We start from the raw sequence: 8531 nt of genomic DNA on the forward strand, positions 1-8531 counted from the left end.
CGAAGGCAGGCTGGTGTATAGGGAGATGTACAGAGAGAGTAGAAGGCAGGCTGGTGTATAGGGAGATGTACAGAGAGAGTAGAAGACAGGCTGGTGTATAGGGAGATGTACAGAGAGAGTAGAAGGGAGGTGGCAAAAAGGAAATGGGATGAAACGAGAATATGGTATGAAGAATTGGAAACGAGTGAAGGGGAAAAGAAGATAGGGTTGCCAGAAATAAGAGGCAGGAGAAGAAAGATCTTTACAAGCAGAAGGGAGACATCTTGGAGTGTGATAATTATAGAGGAATCAAGCTTATGGACCATGTAATGAAGATACTGGAAAGGATAATTGATAGCAGGCTAAGAGAAGAAGTGCATAGATGAAATGCAGTATGGTTTCATGAAAAGGAAGAGTACAGTGGGTGCCATTTTTATAATTAGGCAAGTGCAAGAAGTGTTTACAGAGGAATAACAAGCTCTTCTATGCATTTATAGATCTGGAGAAACTGTACGATAAAGTGCCAAGGGAAGTAGTATATTAGTGTTAACATGGGAAACGGAAGCGGAAACGGAAGCGGAAACATGGGTCATACAAATAAATGAGGAAAACAGGTTGAAGAGAACGAAGATGAGGATGTTGCGTTGGCTATTGGGGGCTTCACTGAGAGAAAGGATAGATGAGGACGTATGACGAATAGCTGGAGTAAGAGACATCAGAGAAGTCAATGCAAAGTAATATGAGCCGGTGAGAGGAGGAAAGACGAGAAGGCGACAGAGAATTAGATGGAGGGAGGGAGTGGAGGCAGAGATGGGAAGGTTGGGAGTAACGGAGGACGATGTGGACGATCGAGGAAGGTGGAGAAGCATTGTCAACAGGGAGGTCAGCCCTTAGCTGACGTTTCAGTGTGGATCATATGCGAGAAACCAGGATCAAGAAGAAGGGTTAGGTAAGGATTACATTCATCATTGTCTATTAGCAGAGTTCAAAATATTATATGATAAATACCGTCACACAGATCCCTACAACTGCCCTGACCTCTACTGTGAAGCAAATACTTAATATCTATCATTAATTGTTACTTATCTATCATTGTTACTTATCTATCATTAATTGTTACTTATCTATCATTGTTACTTATCTATCATTAATTGTTACTTATCTATCATTGTTACTTATCTATCATTAATTGTTACTTATCTATCATTGTTACTTATCTATCATTTCAGCAACCAATTCAGAGCTCGGGGAATGATCCGATCAGCAACGCATAATCTCTCCGTGCCTACGCATCTAGAAACACCAATATATATCGTTAAATAATGATATATACACAGGGGTATAAATTAACTTTCGAACAAGGGAGTCCACAGTCGGAGGTTCAAAATTAAAGATATTAACAATAACGCATGTGCTAACGCAGATACCCTAATTTTCACGGGAATCCCCTCCAATAGTGTAGAAAGCACCGATGCACTAATCATCGATATGACTATAGTGCCATGAATATTAAAATCAAACCGGAAGACATCAGCGTCTCATACAGACTACAAAAACACAACTCTAGGACCCCACCATCAATCATTGTAAAATTCACAACTCGAAACTGGAGAGACAAAATATATGAACATAGAAAACTTGCACCGACACTCGATAAAATTGGCTTCACCTCCACAGACAAAATATTTATCAATGAGAGTCTAACAGAAGCCAGAAGACGACTATTCTCGAATGCCTGTCACTAAAAAAAGAAGAAGGTTACAGGTTCCTTTGGACCAGAAATGGCCAGATCCTGACCAGAAAAACTGAAGCATCTGAAATAATTCAAATTAATAACGATCAAGACCTTACTAAAATGCTATAGAATAGCCCAGCCAAAGCGGCTCAGTATCTGAATAAACCTGATATTTATCTTGATTATGATTAATTATCCATGTGCACACTGTAACAATCCATGTAAAACTAATCAACAAGCCATCTTTTGCGACATCTCCCGTAAATGGTGTCACCTTAAATGCACATCTCTTAATCAGAAATACCTTCAAGACACTCGCATCATCTGACATACCATACTACTGCACAAACTGCATCAACAACACCCTCCCGTTCCAATCATATGATATTGATGAAATCTCAGAATTCTTTCAATTAAACATAAACATCACTACACTTCTAGACCTACCCTCCCTATGCGACTCAGCTACCGTATCAACCTTTAAAAACGACGACCATGATCCTGATTAATTTCACCCTGTACACGATAGTAAATACAATACCCTAACAAAACTTAAAAACAACCCAAACCTTACCAACACAGACAAGGATTTACTAATAGTACATTTCAATACCAACAGTATAAACAACAATTTTCCTTTGATGACTGATGTCTTAACTCACTTCACTAAACCACCGGATATTATTGCTATCTCAGAAACTAGGCTGAGCGAAAACTACCTTTATCGGGAATCTTCCAGACTACACTTTTATTAATCAAAAATCCGCTACGAAAACCGGTGGCGTAAGGTTATACATAAAAAATAACATTCAATTTAAACAACGCCATGACTTAAAAGTGAACAATGTAAATTAACTTCCAAGCTGAAGATCTATGGGTTGAAATTAGCACATCATCTAAATCAAAGTCGAAAAATATAGTGATATAATCTATAGACACCCCAACTAACCACTTTAAGGAGCAATTACATAAAGTACTATCAAAACTGCACGATGCTGGACAAATGGCATACATCTATGGTGACATTAGCACCACATTATGTGTTCTTATTCGCACCACGGTAATTCGCAGTGCACACGCAAGCAGAAGTTAACTGATAGCCTTGAGTCGACCACTGAGCTCTATCATAGAATAATTTTTCATTTTTATTTTATATTTTATACATGTTGAAAGGGGGGTTGAAAGGAGTGCCAATATTAGGCAGTTAAGGGATCGTTTGCTCTAGGTTCTAGGGTTATTTTCAGTTAATTTAGGTTAAAATTATGCTACATAAAAAGTTCCATGGTTCAATCACCATTAGAAATATTATTAAAAAATTTAAAAAAAAAGTCATTTTGTACTGATCACGGATCTAACTGAGATTAACGTTATTAGCATTATTAAAAAAATGTTTTAAAACTAACGACGGGGGTGTGGGTGTAGACGATTTGTTATACAGTAAGTACAGTTGTATGCAGTAAAATCCTAGAGTCTACTATCCCTTTAATATGTATGAGCAAGAGAGAAAATAGAGGAAGAGGGACGAGGTATATGGGGAAGGGAGAAGGTGGTACAGGAGGAAGGAGAGAAGGTAGAGGACAAGGGAGAAGGTAGTGGAAGAGCAGGAAGGGAGAAGGGGTGGAGGTAGAAGAGGTAGATGACGAGGAAAAAGGTAGTGGATGGGAAGGGGGAGAAGGGGAGGAGGTAGAAAAGGGGTAGAGGAAGGAGGTCGAGGAAGAGGGTAGAAGGTGGTCGAGGAGGAGGGTAGAAGGTAGTGGGGGAAGAGGAGGGAGGAGGTAGAGGGGGAGAATGTGGTGGAGGGGAGGGGGAGTTGGGAGATAGGGGAGAAGAGGTAGTAGAGGGGGAGAAGGTAGAAGAGGGAGGAGGTCGAGGATGTAAAGGAGAGGGAGAAGGTAGAAGAGGGAGTAGGCAGAGGATGGTGGGAGAAAGTGGTGGAGGAGGGGGAGGAGGAGGGTAGGTGGTGGGGGAGGAGGTAGAGGAGGGAGGAGGTAGAGAGAGGGAATGTGGTGGAGGGAGGGGGGAGTTGGGAGATAGGGGAGAGAGGAAGTAGTGGATGGGGAGAAGGTAGAAGAGGGATAACTATATGTATTATTATTATGTATATATTATATGTATCAAACCTGTTTATTTTTATTTCTATGAGATTCCGAACATCAGTATTTATTATTTCTGTGATTTATCTTGTGATGTAACACCTTGATGAGCAGAGTTGTTATCGTTCTCTTTTTTTGACATTATCTATTCCTGCTATATATTATTTATTTTTATTTTATTTGCATGGACTCATAAATACTAAAAAATCTCTTGCTTAACTTAGCGATTATTCAGTGATTCTCAGGCAATAACTAGCTTCTTGCGGAATGTACTTATTATTACCGCTTGTATATATGCTTATATTTAATTAGTATAGTATTTTGATGCCTGTTCTGTATAACTGTATATACTGCACCCAAGATGTGAATTATCTTAATCTACTCCAACCATGTACTGTAATCTAACATACTATAATCTCAATGTACTTGTTATCTCTGTTATTGTGCATGTGCTTTCATCTGAGTTAGTGCAGTATTGTGCTTGTACTGTATCGCTGCATTGACATCACTTACGATATGAAGTTATCAAACTCCTAGATCTTCTGCTTTGCAAATTTATTTATTGTATCCTACAGTACTGTCAACTGATTACTGTTCTCAGGGGCGTAAATCCCGGGGGGATGGGGGGATCGATGCATCCCCCCCGCTCTTGAAGGAGGGGGGATGGCCTGTACAAATATCCCTCACTGAGATTCAAAAAAAGAGAGAAAAAAGAATAGCCAAAAAGTATGGTTGCAAACATACAAAAACACGTGAAATTGTGAGAAATTACAATTCTTACCTGTGTTTTAATACATGTATTATTACTATAGTAAGTTAACTGTGTACGCTCTCTGAAAAGTCATGAAAAGTGTTTTGAATCCCAACTTGTAGGGTCGAGTCTAGGGTTGAGATAGTGTCATCAGACATGAGAATATGGCCCACAGTATGCCTCAGATTGCAGGAAAATGGCTTAAATAATTCAAAATTTGCTGGGGGGCATGCCCCCAGACCCCCTAGCACTGGCATGCCTACGGCACGCGGGCCTGCCTGAGGCAGCCAAGGATAATTTCGCCCCCGGCTATCGCCGATCATCCCCTCCTCGGTACGGATTTACGCCCCCGAGTGTTCTTGTATGTTATCATTCTATATACTGCATGCACCTTTACTTTTATTTGCAAATTTATTTCAACTTTTCTCATTTGCAATACAGCGAATATCTGGCGCTCCACATTATGACTACTGTACATATAGAGGGATAGCTGACTCGATGACCCTATCTGTGACCCTATGGTCTTTCGCTACCCCTTCACCCTTCAAAATAATGTTTTGTGCATCATTGTATTTTTGCAAATTATGGTGATAAATAAATTTTTTGAATTTGAATTGAATTGCTAATTTTTATGATTCATGCAGTTGCACGTCTACCAAATTTATTTTGAACATTAGCTGAAAAAATACAGTAATTCCGTGAGACAGTGCTTCGGAACAAACTATAGTTAGTATGGCAGAATTTTCAGGGAGTCACACGGACTCCTGCATATGTCAAATCAGGGAGTCCGACAGTAAATAAGGGAGTATTCGACTCCGGACTCCCGTTAATTTCGCATCCTGTATACATCATTACATGTACTGAATGTACTTGTATTTTACGTTCATTTTATAATAAATGTAAATAAATACCATGGTTTACCGCCCCAGAATATCAGCACAAATACGATTAATTGGAAGATGAATTAGTATTGCTAAATTAACTTGGAAATTCTGAACTATTTATTAATTTATTTAGGTAATTATCCGTTGCGCACAATCTACCGATAGCTTATAATTATTTATCGCTTTCAACATTGTTAATTACAAGGATTTCCACAAAAATAAATAAACAATACATGCTAGCTGCGATGTGATGCAATCGTAAACACTAGTTCAAACCTTTTCCATTAGACATTTTTTAACACTATATAGTTAAAACTATGTATGCATGACTATAATAGCATTAGTAGTTTTAACTATACCGGTATAGTGTTAAAAAATGTCTAATGGAAAAGGTTTGAACTAGTGTTTACGATTGCATCGCATCGCAGCTAGCATGTATTGTTTATTTATTATTAGCATTAGTATAGTATTTATCCTAATAGTTGCATTAACAGGGGCGTTTACAGGGGAGGGGGGGGTCCAGGGGGTCCGAACCCCCTCTGCTCGCGCAGAAAACGCATCTAAGGGGGTCTAATTTCAAAAAAATTCTGGGGGAGGGCCCCCCGACCCCCCCCTTCGCGTGCTCGCTTACGGTTACGGTTCGTTTGGGTTACGGTTGGACCCCCCCTGGTACAAATCCTGTACACGCCCCTGATTAACCTGTGCTCAACCGGCGTTGTCCACATTACCTTTTACCCTGGTAACAAATTTACAGCCTTGAAGTTACGTGACGTGTCGAGAACACATCCAATGGCTCTATTTTGACACACTTAATTGTAACTTAATTAGTCCTTGTACGCTTTGTAAGACTACTATACCAGTACTATACTATTTTTCTCCTATAGTTACATAATGATAATAATTAGAGTATATTTCCCTATTCCCAGCGCTGCATGCTGTCCCATATTCTGTACAAGTAATCGCTTGAGCGGCTGCTCATGGCTTTGCTAATAACTTCGACACGAGGTTCGCTGTACATAGAGAACTACGCATGCGCGTCAACAACAGAACATAACTGTATAACTCTCCTGTGATATTTTCTTTTATGCTAGATATTATGATATATCATACATATATATATATATAATTAATACGACACACCTAAAGTAAATAGCACAATGGCGGACTGAATTTTACGAACCTTCGGCGACTTTTTCTTGAACAAAATGCCGCGTGGCCGTGAGCACTCACAACGCACGTCTCACAACCGCGTTCGCTGCAGAGTGAGAGGACGGACACCTGCGCGTGCCCCTTATATATAAACGCCACTAAACCGGTATAGAAGCCACAAATAATTTATCGGTTTTAACCAATCAGCAAAATTTTATTTGGATATATGTTTATAGTGTTTATGCAATGTGCAGCGCCGGCGGAAATGAAAGAATATAGTAATAGTTACATTGTTTTAATAATATTGACATTGTTATTATTATTATATATACAGTATTAGCAAATATACATTACATAATTGTACATTACATACATACATACAAATATACATTACATAATAGTACATTACATAAACGCTCGTGTTTTACAAATGTACCGTCTCGTAATAAATCAATAATAAATAATAATAGTAATAAATTAATAGTAATAATAAGTATTAAATCAATAATAGTATAGCAGAGCATATAAATCACCGTGATTTACATGCTCTGAGTATAGTATATGAGTAAAAGTGCAACAAATAAATTTTTTAATTCATTTCGAATTCTTTATTCATTCATTCGTTTAGTAATTTTATATTGATTAATTGAGAGACAGTACATTGGTAAAAGATATATCAACATAAGCTTGCGAAGTATTGTAAAGTACTTGTATGTAACAACTAACAATGTGAATGGCTGGAGAAAGACCAGGGGGGGAGGTCAGCATATATGTACGTCATTTCTAAATAAGCTCAATACAGAAAGAAAAGCCGTTTCAATATGAGATCCTGAGTCAAGAACACATGCAGCAATGGTGACTACTAGACGCGTGTCAAGGTCGGCTAGCTCAAATTTCACGTACACGCAGTTGTATCATGTTACGTATATATGTATTTCCCGCAGACTGATGTGTGCAGACATACACGACAGTACGGTACCCCCAGAATCGTTACACCATGCTGCTGCATGTATGCTCAACTTGTATCAAATAATCAAAATGTTTTTTTTCCAACAGTAACACTTTTAATTAAGAGAGCGCTATACGCAACGGTAGTACGACATGAAAGAGCTCTAGCTAGCTATCCCACGCTTTTCACAAAGCTTCCACACAACACACCAATTACAATTCTACTTCCAATTAATCAACGCAACAGTATACGAGCGTTATACACATTGTGACAGCTTCAGTGTGACAGGGGCCCGTTTCACGAAGCTATCGTAAAAACACCATCTTAAGGATAACCTTAGAATTCTTGTACGAGAGCCTAACGCTGTCCTAAACGTCCCTCGTTAAAGTCCCTGGATAACACTTAGCGCTATCCGAGTGCAGTGTGTACAAAGTGTGTACAATTCACTGGTACAATTACGGTTGCGCAATCACTTGCCGTGTGTGTGCGCCCCCTGCCGGCGTGACCGCGGCGGGTGGTATTGCCTGTGCCTGTGGCATTGCCTCGCTATTACGCGAATGTCTTTTCGACGATGTAGGTGCATGTTGATGTCATGCAGGCAGACACTGTGTATTGAACTGAGAAGCAATCGAAATAGTTTTTTTCTTTAATTAAATAATACACTCAAGCAAGCGAGCCCATAGCCCAGAGAAATTTGAACTGGTGATCGTCTAAGCAATAGTCTAGCTTCCCCCTTTTACATGTGAACAGGATTATGAACATCATCTGTAATATACAGCTTCCCCGTTGTACATGTGAAGTGGATTCAAAACATCTGATCACCGGTTTGTTCGTGCTTTCAACTTGTTTATGAGTTACAGCAACCAACACCCACGCGCCCGTGTATATAATGAACATATGCATACTAAAGCACAGTAGTATGAGGGGGGGGAACGGGTATTTTCGGGACGCGCGATTGGCCATTTTAATTACCTGGGAACTGGGAAATGTC

The sequence above is a fragment of the Priapulus caudatus genome, unplaced genomic scaffold (assembly GCF_000485595.1).
Source record: "Priapulus caudatus unplaced genomic scaffold, Priapulus_caudatus-5.0.1 Scaffold2391, whole genome shotgun sequence".
NCBI lineage: Eukaryota > Metazoa > Priapulida > Priapulimorpha > Priapulimorphida > Priapulidae > Priapulus > Priapulus caudatus.